The sequence below is a fragment of the Buteo buteo genome, chromosome 21 (genome assembly GCF_964188355.1).
Source record: "Buteo buteo chromosome 21, bButBut1.hap1.1, whole genome shotgun sequence".
In the NCBI taxonomy this organism is placed as follows: domain Eukaryota; kingdom Metazoa; phylum Chordata; class Aves; order Accipitriformes; family Accipitridae; genus Buteo; species Buteo buteo.
Window position 1 is genome coordinate 395,049 of NC_134191.1, and position 12,434 is coordinate 407,482.

At 40.7% G+C, this 12,434-nt stretch overlaps 1 protein-coding gene across 5 annotated transcripts in view; it reads left to right on the top strand.

Annotated features, from left to right (window-relative positions):
* TMCC1 (transmembrane and coiled-coil domain family 1) overlaps positions 1-12,434 on the top strand; it is a 185,925-nt gene that overhangs the window by 60,793 nt on the left and 112,698 nt on the right. For 4 of the 5 annotated variants that reach the window (XM_075053004.1, XM_075053003.1, XM_075053006.1 and 1 more), the window contains one exon: positions 2,660-2,906. The gene's annotated coding sequence lies outside the window, so the exon portion shown is untranslated. Of the gene's footprint in view, positions 1-1,886; positions 1,905-2,659; positions 2,907-12,434 lie in introns of those variants that run through there. The other variant, XM_075053005.1, reaches the window with a different exon arrangement.

Consider the following 12,434-nt stretch of genomic DNA (forward strand, 5'->3'; position numbering starts at 1 on the left):
GTAACTACCACGGCATCAGAAGTGGTGCCCATTGACCACAAACCTTAAAATCGGATTTTTCTGCCAGGTGGAAGCCCTTAGTAACACACATCTGAGCTACAGGTATGGCCGTTGAAGTAGTAATGCCCTGAACCTGAGCCAGTGCAAGAGGGTCCTCCTGAGTCCAGGGAGCAAGTGGTGCTGTCTTTGCTGCTCACTGCTGGTCCTGTCTTAAGCAAGATAGCTTCATGTTTATTCAGCAGGATGATGCTCCTCTCAGGGTAGATTCTTTGTCTGTCTGGAAATGCCCAGAGGTGAGGAAAGCCAGGTGTACTAGCTGGGAGGCTTGTTCTTCTCAATGCTGGGGGACTCTCCCCTCTCTTGTCTAGGGACAGTGGAGCCTGTCAGCTTGCAGGACTTGCACTGCTCCATGACCTCCATAGCCTCACAGGGTTCCTGTGCCAAATGGACAAGTTTTTTGGAGCTTTGTATCCACTGCATCCAGTTCAGCTGCCTGATAAACCCGCTCAACAGATCAGGAAGTTGTTTGAAATATGAAAGCAAACTGAGGGTGGAGAAGATCTACTTTGTGTACATTTTGTGTTAGAAATAAATTGGGGCTTCAGGGTTTCTTATCTTAAAAAAAAAAAGGGGGGGTTTCCTCATTAAAAAGTTTGGGGTTTCCCTGTCCATGTACTACATAACAGTTGGTCTCTGGCATGGTTTGGTCTCTCTTGTATCTTACTTAATCATAGCTAAAGATCCAATAAATAAAAGCTGCGTCTAATTCAGATACAAAATAGAAATTATTGAAGGACTACTAAAGTTTTTTTTCTGTGTGTTTAAAGAGGTACTTTCTTTAGGAAGTGTGTTATATCTAGAAAGTCACTTCCTGTGCTGGTCAGGTGAATGGTTTGGTGCCTGTCTGTAAGCTGGTGGTGTTGGTATTGAGTGGGCTGCTGCAGCTTGCACTGGAGTTAGGTAAACCTATTAGTATCTCATCTGGCCTTTCAGAGAATTTGGTTTTGAACCATTCAAAAATAATTGGTGTGATAATATCTTGGGCTGGGTTTCTAGGAATTTTTGCTTAGAGGTCTGGGGGAAGAGTCTTCTCTCTCTCCAGCTGTTCCTCCAGTGTGTTTTCCTGATGTGGTGTGTTCTCGACTGGTTTCATAGCTGTTGTCTTCTAAGGAAAGCTAGGCTTTGGGAACTGGAATCACTGAGTTTAAGCTATTGCTCAGGTGAGCTGGCTGAGTGGCTTCCCCTTGATGGATCTGAAGTTTCCTCACCCCTAAAATATGGCTAGTGGTTCTCCCTTATGTCTGTCCTCTAAGGCACTGTGAAAGCTGATTACTGCAGCGTGCTTGGTTACTGCTTGATGAAATGGTACTTACAGAGAAGATTGTACCCTCTTGATGAGCATATGAGTTTCTTTAGAACTAATAGGGGACTTACGTTAACTCCCTAGTGTAAGAGAGGGGGTAGTGTTTCAACACTGAGACTTGTTAAAGTGGTTTGTGGGCATCCAGGTCTAGGTGGCCCTGCTTGAGCAGAGTGGTTGGACCAGATACCTCCAGAGGTCCCATCCAACCTCAGCTGGTCTGTGATTCTGTGAACTTGGCACAATGTTTAATAGTGGATAAACTGACACCTTTGGAAAAAGTGAAGGTACGTGAATGAAATGCAGTGTGGCAGGCTATATGTGATTTGTCAGCATTACTAGAAAGCAAGTAGTCTGCTATGATTTAAATACTAAAATTAAAATTCTTAAAACCCCTGAAGAGCCAAGACACTGGATGTTGTCACAGCAGTGAGCTGATTCTTTAAGCTTGAATATAAGCTCTGAATTCTTGTTCCTCCAGCCAAGCATGTTCAAATGGTCAAGAAGAAAAAGGAAAGAAGAAGAAAACAAGTGATTGTATGGAGTTAAGTGTCTTTTTTACAAAATGAAATCTCGCCATACTTTCAGAAGCATTTTATGCTAACGCAAAACTAGCTGACCTTTTTTATTTGTAAAGAAGAATCCTACTGTTGTACCAAAAGTACAAAAACTTGTATCACAGTAACATTGAACAGCTTTGATTTGGAACCTAGATCTGCCAAGCTATGTGACATATAAACACAGAATAGAAGGTGCCCTAAGAGTTTATGTTTTATTAACTTAAATCCAAACTAGAAAAGTTCAGAAGTACACCAACACTCCTAAATGTTGATGCTGTGCAGGAACTTCCCTAGTATTTACCTTACATCCATGCTTTGTTGGACTTCCATCACTCTGTGTTAATTCTCGTTTTGGACAGCAGCTTAATTCTTTAGTCTGACACTGGTCACACAAGCATTTGTGTGAAAATATGTAGTGAACATCAAGGCATCTAATGAGCTGGGAAGTTTTGTCTGAAATGAGGCACTCTGCGCTGTGGCATTGTGTTGAACACTCTGTTTTGATCAAACATTATCTGAATGCTTAGAGAATTTTCCTCCTTGAGATAATTTATTAGGTTAAAGTACTGAGGTAACTTCAGAGCCTGATTCTGATTTTAAATACATCAAAGCTAGCAGAAACCCAGTATTTCAAGTAAGAGTTAATTCTTTTTTCTGAAGGAGACTCTGAATCTGTAGTGCTTTTTGTTGCTTATCAGATGTTAATGGTGTTTCTTACCATCCTTGTTAATTTTGGCAGGTCTTTCTCCTCTACAAAGAAGCTTTGTTGCCAAGATTTACTCTGAAAATGACCTACACTACTGACTGCAGATGTCTGCAAATGTAGAAGCTGATAAATCGTATCTCCTTCCCTCCTCTGACTTTCGTCTTTCCTGTGGAATTTATACTTCTAAGTATTTTTAAAATTAGAGCTCTGTTGAAGACATTTGGATTACAACTGTGAGCATATCTATGCAAAGACATGAGCTAGCCTGAGCAATTTTGAGGTATGTATGTCTATAATGACTTATAACAAATGGGAAGAAAAGGCCATCTGATTATAGGGCAAAGAGAACAAGAGAACTCTAGGCGTACATTTTCTAGATTCAGATTGATCTGCACCATTATTCATCGTTCTAGCAATGGAATATACATATGCACAGTGAAACTGTACGAGCACTAGAATATCCAGCTGGCATTGTATGGAGGGTGACCTTGTTTGAACCTGCTGTAGGAATATTCAAAGGATTCCTTTCAGAAAAACTTGTGTTGTATGACCTGAGCCTTCACTGCTTACCCATTCAGTTCTTAAATGCCACAAAGGTCTGTAGAAATTTTCTTCTTCCAAGCATTTGACAGACATTAAGTAGTCATTGAAACACACCTGGGAGGCAGTGGTGGTTTCTCTATTTGGTTAGGTAAAGCATTCAGATGAAATTAGAAGACAGCTGCCTTGAATTGGAAAGCATCTTCAATGAAGGCTAGAAAAGAAGTAGGTCTTGCTTGCCTTCCCATGTACAGGTCATAGCGCAGTGGTCTTTTTGCTTACAGAAAGGTGCAGTCTTGTAGGTCAATCTGCCTGTAATGTACAAGACTAGCAGAGCTGGGTGGGCTTTCTCTGTGCAGTTTTGTCCCACCCTGGTGACAGAAGATGGAGAACCTTAGCTGTTTAAGAAGTGCAGAAGTTCACCAGCTTGCACAGCTATATTTTACCTTAAGGTTCTTAGCTGTACTTTCATATTGAATTCTAAACCTGGAATGAGGAAGTCGGCTAACTTCCTCTGTATGGGTTTAGAAGAGGCCAGTGTGCACTGATAACATCTGTTGACTCTCCTTTTGTAAACTACTTGGACATGGTTATCTTTTTCTGTGATTTAGGTGTTCATGCTAACACTCCAGGGCAGTGGCAGTCTTATCAATTAATTGTGGGTTACAGCAAAAGGTAGCCAAATACATCTCTGTCTTCTAGAAGAGTCTGATTATTCATTAGGGTTTTTTTTTCAAAAGGAAAACTAATGTGCTGAAAGTAGATACCTGACTGAATCATTCAGCATGCTACATTACTGTACAGTATGTAGCAGAGACTTTTCTTAACAGCTTTTATGCACGAGCCCCAGTGATTCAGGCTGAGACAATACTGGAGGGACATAGATCTAACCTACCTACTCATCTGGCTTGATAGCCTGATGATGATGTTGCCGTAACAGGAAGGCAAAATGGACTGTGTCTGCAATGCTAGTGTAAACTTTAATTGACAGTGAAGTGCTGTGGTTGAGAAGGGAATCCTTATCTGTACTGCAGCTATTCCTCCCATCATACCCCTACAAGCAGAGCTAGGCTCAAGGGGTGATTAGCTTGGTAAATTTCTCTATTATGAGTGGGCAGAACTTAGTGCAGCAAATTTGAAACGTGTTCCTCAGTCTAACCTGGGCATTGTTATTTGGCTATGGTAGTACACTAAAACAGCATTGGGCAGAAAAGTGGTTTTGTTTCCTGTGAGCTGCTTTCATGATAACTGGAGAAACACACTGGAGCTTCAGGAGTGAAATGGCTTGCTGAGCTGCCCATTATGATCTTAGTGTGTGTTTTAGATATTGTACCAGGGACTTGGATTCTGTAACCCAACTAGGTGCCTTTTTTAGTTGTATATAAATAAGTTATGGTCTCTCTAATTCCATCAATTAAAATCGGTGTGCATTTCCCAAAAAAGCTGCTGTTCTGTGAAAATTGAATAATTCCTGCAGTAGCTCTGAAAGCCTGCAAGAATACATAGGTTCCATGTGTCCCTGACTGTATGTCCCTCAGCAAGGTATTAATCTGTAAGATGAGGTTGATCTACCTCTGCAAAACATTCCATTTCATGAAAAGCATCATTTAAGTGTTATTTGCAATAACTGCAGTTTCATTATTCAAACTCATGTGATTAGAAGTAAATACTAATTTGTGGAGTGGCAAAGAATTTTAGTAGAAGATAAAGTTTTCTTTTGATATAAAGAAATGGTCTGAAAGGTGAAATTGTGTATATTGGAGAATCTTGCCCTAAAGCTGCCCTACAAGGTGTCTAAAAAGTTTCAAAGGATATTAAAGGGCACTGAGATGTTGAGACGGATAGTAGTGCCATTGATTCAACTTGTGTGATGGGTTATGATAAGAAGTTTGCAGACACTTGCTTACAGCTTCTTCAGAGGTAAATTTGGCAAATTTCAGTATTTTTCAGATCTGTGTGAGCTGGTTGGTCTCCCTTAACAAATTCCTTAGTGGCCTGTCTTTGTCCTGGAGTTGTTGGCTGTTATTTACGTGGAAGCTAGTTGCTGTGGTGATTATCCTGTTAGCAAATAAATGTGTTTTTCATGATCTCCAGGTATACTAGTCTGGAGCAAAAAGACTGTAGCCTTTTCCGGGATTGACAGAAGTACTGCACCCATAGAGGCTCAGTGTTTCTAAATCACTGCCTGTAGGAGAGTGCTGAAGAAACATCTTATGCTTTAGTGGGTCATAGTAGTAAGGTGTAATATAACTTGTCTGTACGGAGCAGTGAGCATGGGTTACCATGAGTCTGAGGCTGAATAATGGTTAAAATTGGAGAAATGAAAAAAGAATGACTTTTGATCAGGATCTGTTATGACTGAACTTAACTGATTGGGGCCAGTAATGGTTGACCGACTAGAAGGTGAAAGCGTTGTTGGAAAACAGTCCCTTCAAGGTATGTGGTGCTCTGATCCTTTGACATACTGGCTTTCAGTTGGGATAACCTCTAGCTCTGGTCTTCAGCGTTCCTGTTGGAGCTGGGGTGCTTTTCGTGTTGCACCACTGTTTTCAACTTCTTAAAGCTGGGGCAGTGAGATGTGGTCCCAGCTGAACCTGCCCGTACCAGTGTTGTGGCGTGGGAGCTGCAGCTTGCTGCAAAACCCCTGCACATATGTCTCCTCATACTCCTCCAGAAGTAGGTCTCAAAAGTGGGATATGCTTGTGTCCTTGCTAGGGCAAAGCACAGGTTGATGTGGCTCGATGGCCGTAGATTAACATTGAATTCTTTGCTGAGGAAGAGCATTAATTGGATATGCGAGCCTTTTCTTAACAGGGAGAGCTTGGTTAGTTCACATTGAATACCTGTGAGAAGTGTGACTGCTTGGTTGGTAGGGAAGTGAGGGCTGCTTGTGTGTGGTGGGGATGGGGAGGTTGGAACAGCTGCTGCTTGCTGGTCTGCAGAGCAGTTCCCATGCTTGTCACGCTTTTGCTGCGGGTGTTCGTTTTCAGATGGTTTGTTGTGCTGAAAGAGTAAGTTTTGGTTCTGGTTTACCAAAGTCCTTTAAATGCTTCAGGTGCAATTCCAGTTTGTGGAAGAAGAAAAAAATCCAAAGTGGTTTTTGGTTTAGTGTTGGTTTAACTCCTTGATGAGCATCTTGAGTTTTCATCTCTAAAAAGAGTCTGCTCTAGTTGAGACAGTCTAAGAAAACAAAATTTTTTTTTCTTTTTAAAAAGTAAAATTTATGTCTGTCACAGGTAACACTCCCAGTGTCACTTGAAGACATCCAGTATTTTTTAGGATCAGCTCGGATTTAACCCCGGTGCCCAAAAGGCGCCAGTTCTAGCTACTAAACTCTGCTAGTTTTGTGAACTCCTCTGGCTTCCTAAAGAAATGTGCCCATTGAGGGTTCTTTTGTTTTGGCATCTGTCGCTTGCTGGGAATGCATCCATTTTCATGGTGCATTCCAATAACTACTGACTTCAGTCCTCTGCTGAATACAGGCTCCCTCTGCTCTTCTCGGAGTGTGCTGTGTATATTCTCTAGTAAGCTTGCCCAAGGAAGCCTTCAAATATTTAAGTAAACAGCAAATACAACAAATTCCTTTTTGGAGAACAGTCAGATATGTTTTTTGGTTGCTGCTAAAAAGAGTTAAGAACTTGTTCTGTTTTCCTGGCTCCCCCTGCTCTGGTTCCTAAGCTAGTTTTTCTTTTTAAAATTTATATTACTTAAAAGAGCAGAGTTAGGGAATTGAGCAGACAACTAGCAGAATGGAGGGGATGGCAACCTTCAGTGGAGGATAAGGGGAGCAACAACCTTTTTGCTTGTTGGCTGCTGCCAGTTTGGGCTCATCTGACTGTGCCCTAAGTTACCCTTCATCTGTAAATACATTAAAAAGAAACCCCAGGTAATAGGGCACTTCTAGGTCATTAATGGACAACCATCTTTATTTGTGGTAACACAGTTAATACTTGTCCTTATGGTTTAGTGATAAAACCTCACAACTGTGGATATTTGGGTATACAAGGAAATATTTTCATTCATTTTGTGGAAGTGTAAGCTTTTAATGAAGTATGCTTTTCATCCAGGAAGTAGAGTCTTTCTTCAGCTGTTTTAGATGGCTTTGAACTAAAAGGTCAGACTGCAAACTTCCACCCAAAGGGAGACAAACAATCTATAATCCAATTACTTTAGCCATTTCTCATTATTTTTGTGTGTCTGTGTTTGTGGAGATAACAGTAAATCAACTGAAGGCAGGCTGGAGTTGAATATGAAGCTGTACTGACAGTGAATTTTGGCCTGGTCTCCTCATGCAGTCTCTGCTGATCACAAAATAAAACAATACATTTGCACAGAGAATCTCTATAGGCACTGATGGTTGTGAAACTTAAGAGGATCTTTACCCCTTTAAATTGGCACATAACTTTTATTTGAAAAAAATGCTTAAGTTTTAGCAAACTCCAGGAACTGGCAGTGACCCACTATTGCTGACCCACCTTTTTCGTGCGAGGTTATTAAGGAACTGCTAGAATAGCATGGTTTTTCTGTTCTGTGGTCATGTTATATGAGACTTTGAAAAGATAGGCATGTGTTTGAAAAAGAAAAGAACTGTCACTACCTCTAACCTTGTTCAGTTGCTTTGAGGATGGCAGCTTTTAGATTGAGAACCGCTGTGCTGACATCTGAGCCTCCACTCCTAATTCATGAGAAAATCCAGTATGTGATTGGTGTAGGAGCTGTAGCCTCACTTACTCCCTCATTAAAAGACAACCAGCAATCATTTGTTGAACACTCCTAGTTCAATGGTACCTTCTTACTAGCTCTTGCACATAATGGTAAAAGACAGGATTAGTATTGGATGGCACCATTCTTGGGCTGGCAGAGTAATTTCATCTGCTTGTTGGTGGGTAATATGGTTGAACTGTTCCAATACCTAAGCTAGTCTGTGTAGTTCTCTATAACGCTGAGGTTCATAGTGTCGCTATAACATGCATGTCTATACATTAAGCAGTACTAAAAAAAGCTACTTGATTTCAAAGACCACCATAGAAACTCAGTACTGTCTTACATCCTGAGAACTGTATTTTTGTCCTGTTAGAAAAGATAAAAGGGAATAGTTGGTTGGAGTATTGTTTCTCCATTTGGAGTAGTTCCCCAGACAGGGATATGTGTTACTTGATGAGATAGTGTAAGAAAACTCATGATTTGGAGGCATCCTTGTATTCCAGGTTTTTTTTTCTCATCTATTCATGTTGATTCACTGCCTGAGATGTTTTGTCTCCATGCTTTGCATCAGGATTGTGATTGAGTATAATTGTTGGTTCTCTTATCCCTGACTGGATGATCTCAAGAGTGGATACCTGCAGTATTTGGTGAGGCTGTGCTTTAAAATAGCAGTTGATGTGGCTGTCTCATGGAACTACGTTCTCTAGTCCGTGCCTTTGGTACTTAATGTCATGATGCACCGTCAGGTTCTGCTGATTTTTAATGCCTGAAGTAGCATTCTTAAAAGAAATCTGTAAAAAGTTCTATAGCAAGGATCATAATAAATTGCATCTGAACTTAAGCATGTCCTTTCATGGCAGTGGAGAGTAATTGACGGCTATTTGCCAACCACAGTTTGGTGTGAAAAATGGTTTTTATTGAAAGTGGGACTTCCTGAACAAATTTGATCTTAAGTGGATTTGATCTTAAGTTTCAAAACAACTTATTTCAAAACAGAAATTCCGAAGCAAGGAATCTATTGTGCAATAAAGGCAAAGATTACTAATTTATCTTGTGACCAGATGCAATATTGTTGTGAAAAAGATGTGCATTTTTTACTTTGATGGGTGAAATTTCATTTCGTGGGGTTCTGGAATTGGAGTTACTGATTCTTTAAAAAAAAACTTGTTGGAATTCCTGTAAACAGCTGCTATTGTGGCCTTTCAATACCTGTCATGTAGCTGCATCTGTGCTGCTCAAATTATCTTTTTTCTTCATCTTTTTTTGTTGGGGACATCAGTACAGAAATGTTTATTGTTTGCCACCAGTGCAGCACCTTTGAAATTCTGGTGTAGGTATGGCTCTTTTTACAATAGCAATTGCTAAGGAGGAGCCAACCTGTGATCACACTGCTTAGCTGCACCATCTAACATCTCCAGAGACCTTCGAGGAGGCAAAGGTGACAATGATAGCGAAGTTTAAAGCCACATCTAAGGAGGGCTGACATTCCAAAATCTGTGACTGCCCATGCTTGGGAGAGAAATTGAGACTGTGGTGAGCAGGGTGGCTTCTTCCTCCTAGTTCCAGGTTTAGGAATTTTCTGGCCCCAGTGTGTGAGAGCTGATTTGTTTGAATCTTCATTACATTCTTTTTTCCCCTCTTCAGTTTTACCTTTTTCTAATCAGCTGGGGAGATGTTTATCTATAAAGGTGTTCAAATATTTGTGACTATTAATGTTTAATTAAAGACCATCTGGAAAAAGCGATGGAGGGAAAGCTTCCTGAGATTTAAAGCTGAAACAATGTAGGAAATGTTAATCTCAATCTTCTGAGAGTTCTAAGAAATTAATTGATAACTGAACTATAGAGAGAAGTTATTAAAGTTTGGCTTGGGAAATACTTAATGTAATTGGGAATAGGCTAGAACATGGGCAGCTTGTAATAAAAATGTAAATCAAGGGGAAGCTTTGAAGAAAGTGAACCACAACTACATAACCAAACATTACCTTGTCTGCATGTTCAAGTGCTTACCTATTCAATCTTGGTAAGCATTCACTTAAGTAAACCTCAGGCATTTTATTACTATGTGGACAACCTAATAAGGATTTGTAAGGGTTAAATTATTCTAGCTGCAGAAAAAATTGATTCCTATTCTATAAGAAAAGTCACTGATGGATTTTCTTCTAGATGATAACTGTTTTTCCTTAAGTTGCCACTATAACTATACTTTTGATAACTTCTAAAATTAGGAAGACATTAAGAAACGAAGTTCAGGAGAAGAACTGCTGGCTTTCTTGGTGAGGAACATGGGTTCAGACTCTTTGGGAGACTGTGATCGATGTTGTCTCTCCAGACCTCCTGTAGTAAATTTCTGCCCCTCACTGGGGACTGTCAAGCAGAATTTTCTCTGGAGCTTTAGGTCCTTTGAGCTTGCTACCCATTTTTGTTTATTGGTGTAATTTTTTCGATCTCCAGAACATGGTGAAAAGCCTGAGTAAATAATAGGTGAGGAACTGGTATAGCAGGTTCTAGACCAAAGATGTCAGAATTAGTGACAGGCTTCTCTGTTCTAAGAGCTCTTCAATTACATAATTGCCATAGCTATGTATTGATGCTGTTTTGTTTGGGGTTTTTTTTTTAAAAAGTCTGGTAATAGAATTAGAGTAGTGGGAGAAGTCTCTAAAGATACAAAACTCTTGCATATTAATCAGTTACATGTAAAAAAAAAAATCATTAAAACCCTTTGCATGAACTATTTTGTTCTGTATCTCTAATAGGAGGGAAATCTGAAATGATAGCCTAGTAGAAATTGTTGTTTAAGAGTGGGTAATTAGAATGGTGGAAGGGCTGGGTGTTTTGTGTGTTTTACAAAAAAAAACCCTGTAGCTGTTTGGCCTGGATGGTTTAAATATGGCTTTTGAAAAGTATCTGGTGATTGCTATCTTCATCTTGGTCTTTACTGGGAAGATGAGCCTTCAAGTATCCCAGATCCCTGTGATGGTGGTGTCCTGATTTCAACTGGGATAGAGTTAATTTTCTTCCTAGTAGCTGGTATAGTGCTGTGTTTTGGATTTAGGATGAGAGTAGTGTTGGTAACACACTGATGTTTTTAGTTGTTGCTAAGAAGTGTTTACAATAAGTCAAGGACTTTTCAGCTTCTCATACCACCCCACCAGTGAGGAGGCTGGGGGGCACAAGAAGTCAGGAGGGGCCGCAGCTGGGACAGCTGACCCCAATTGACCAGAAGGATATTCCAGACCATATGACATCATGCCTAGTATATAAGCTAGGGGGAAAAGCTGGCATGAGTCGCTGCTTGGGAACTGGCTGGGCATCAGTTGGCAGGTGGTAAGCAGTTGCATTGAGCATCACTTGTTTTGTATATTATTATTATTATTAGTCCTTCCTTTTCTGTCCTCTTAAACTGCTTTTATCTCAACCCACCAATTTTACTTTTTTTTTACCCAACTCTCTCCCCCCATCCCACTGGGGGGGGGGCAGTGAGTGAGCGGCTGTGTGGTGTTAGCTGCCTGCTGTGGTTTAACCTGGGGAGGGAACTGGGGGGGGGGGAGTAAAATTCGTGAGTTGAGAGGGGAGGAACCACCCCATGTAGCAGGTGATATACCCTATGTGGGCCACCCTATATACCTGTATACTTTCTGGGGGCCTGACCAGCTGAAAAGCATGTCTGCAGAAAGTGACTTGGGAATTCTGGTGGACACCCAAGTTGAAAAATGGTTCTGTAAAGAGCCCTTAACATGGGTCTTAGTTCTGGCTCTGGTTATAAGCCTGCATCTCCTCAGTGGTAGGTAAACTTCAGTCTTGTTTCAAACAAATCTGTTCCCTTTTAGTGCTGCTTTGGATAAAGATTTTGTGGATTTTTTTCCATGTGAACGCTGCCATGAATGTGGGAGGAAACATTCTGATTTTGGCTGAGGCTTTAAATGTATGACTACTTGATTCCCATTGGCAAGCAAGTTGTCAAGACCAGTTTCTTTATACCAAAATCACTGATTTAACTACTGTCTTTGTGCAGTTGGATGTGGAGGTGGATATTGAAGAGCTAGCATATTTGTGTGTGTGCTGCTGCTTAGCTGTGCTGTGTTTGTGCAATTTGTGTGTGTTCTCTCTAAAAAGGCATAATTAGGTTTATTAGAAGAAAAGGACCATAGATGGGTGTCAGAATTTTTATTGCTTAAGTCCAGAAAGTTTAGGCCTTTACTCCTTTTAAAAGCCTTCTCAAGACTAGTCAGGCAAAGTTGAAGGTATTTCACCTTGCAGTGAAATATTATGTCCATGCCAAGCAAGGTGATTAAAAGTAAGTGTGGAACAGTGATTGTACTTCTGGTATATCAAAACTTGCACTAAAAAGGTCCCATATTAGTGCACAAGTGATAAAATAAACCTCAGCGTGCTTGGGACAAAGCAGGGAAGTCACAACTCCTGTGTGGTAACGGTTGTGTCTACAGCTAACACGGACTCCGTTTCCAAATGCATGCTGTTGTGCTGTGGTGAGGAGTTGTGGCTATGTTGGGATGTTGGGTTCCTTCCTCAGCCCTAGAGGAGCAGCCTGGCAGCGTGCCTGT